The sequence below is a fragment of the Camelus bactrianus genome, chromosome 2 (assembly GCF_048773025.1).
Source record: "Camelus bactrianus isolate YW-2024 breed Bactrian camel chromosome 2, ASM4877302v1, whole genome shotgun sequence".
NCBI lineage: Eukaryota > Metazoa > Chordata > Mammalia > Artiodactyla > Camelidae > Camelus > Camelus bactrianus.
The window spans coordinates 66,100,208-66,101,780 of record NC_133540.1 but is presented as its reverse complement, the minus strand read 5'-3'; the positions used below and the strand labels follow the sequence as shown (position 1 = coordinate 66,101,780).

Below are 1,573 nucleotides of genomic sequence, written 5' to 3'. Positions count from 1 at the left end.
GTGCTCACTTCGGCAGCATATTATACTAACATTGGAATGATACAGAGCAGATGAGCATGGCCCTTGCACAAGGATGACACACAAGTTCGTGAAGTGTTTCATATTTTTATGAAATAATGCCATTTGTAGCAACATGGATGGACCTGGAGATCAACATACAAATTGAAGTAAGTCAGACAGAGAAAGACAAAAATCATATGTCACTTATATGTGGAATCTCAAAAGCAGTGACACGAATTTACAAAACAGGGACAGACTCACAGACATAGAAAACAAACATGGTTACCAGGGAAGAAGGTGGGTGGGGAGGGATAAATTGGGAGTTCAGGATTGGCAAATACATAAACAATAAGGTCTTACTGTATGGTATAGGGAACTATATTGAATATTTTTTTAATAGCCTATAGTGAAAAAGAATAAGAAAAAGAATAATATGCATATGTATAACTGAGTCACTATGCTGTACACCAGAAACTAACACATCATTGTAAATCGACTCCACTTCAGTTTGAAAAATAAAATAATCAATATGCCATCGTGGTGTATTTTGGGACAGCCTTCCCTAAGCTCCACTAAGTCAATTCACACCTCTTTGCTGTTAAAGCTCCCCAAAGCCATCCTTCCACAGACCCACAGGGATCCACCCTCTGTCCTGTCTTCCCGGTGGCATCCTCTCCTGCAAATCTCCCTCACTCATGCCCTCATCCTCTCCATCCCGCTCAGGTACCGCCTTCCCCAAGAGTCCTTTCCTGGCCATTGGATTTAAAACTACAACCCCCCACAGCCCGCTGCCTCCCCTCCTTGGCTGCGTTCTCATCCTCCGTCGCCCATATTACCGCCTAACAGGGGACATTTTAACGGACCTTTTACTATTGTCTGTCGCCCTGCTGGAATAGGTTCCACCGAAGACAAGGATGTTTGACTGTTTCAGTCACTCCTCTGTCTACTGTACCTGACACATAATTGGTGCTCAGTAAATAGTTCTTGAATACATAAGGGAATTCACGAATGAAGGAATTCTTTGTACGAATTAGAACGAGTCCTTCCTCAATGAAACCTTTGGTGATACTATTAACTCTGCCCTTCTCTTTCCACACTGTAATGTAAGCCTTTGCCTCAGAGTTTTACTGCGCTAGTAGCTTATCATACTGTATTTAACCACAGCATAACACCACTTAAAAACCCTAATCAATTCTGAAAGAAAATGAGAAAGTTTTTTTTCAAAAATGTCAATGGCTCTTTTACCATTTTCCCTTTTCCCTGAGAAAATAAATCTAATAAATCTCAGTTATTTGCTATTGCAGAGTTCCCCTCCCACCCATTCCCAAGGTTTGGTTCAGCGATAACATTCTATTCTTCCACATGTCTCTTCTTCCTTCACCGAATTTGAATTACCACAACTATATCCCTTGGTTTTATCTCAACGGAATTAGTCATCAAAGTTCTCAGTGCCTTTCTGTGGCCAATGTACCGTGTCTACTTTCCTAGTAAATCTATAGAGTCATGCTTTCTCCATGAAACAGAAATTCCAAAGACACTAAAACCCTTATACTTTACTAGGATGCTAAAGATG

The 1,573-nt window shown here is 40.8% G+C and overlaps 1 non-coding gene across 1 annotated transcript; it reads left to right on the top strand.

Moving 5' to 3' along the window:
• Positions 1-108, top strand: LOC123616511 (U6 spliceosomal RNA). The gene has a single exon (XR_006724527.2). It is a non-coding gene; the product is annotated as a U6 spliceosomal RNA (small nuclear RNA).
• Positions 109-1,573: the final 1,465 nt, after the last annotated feature.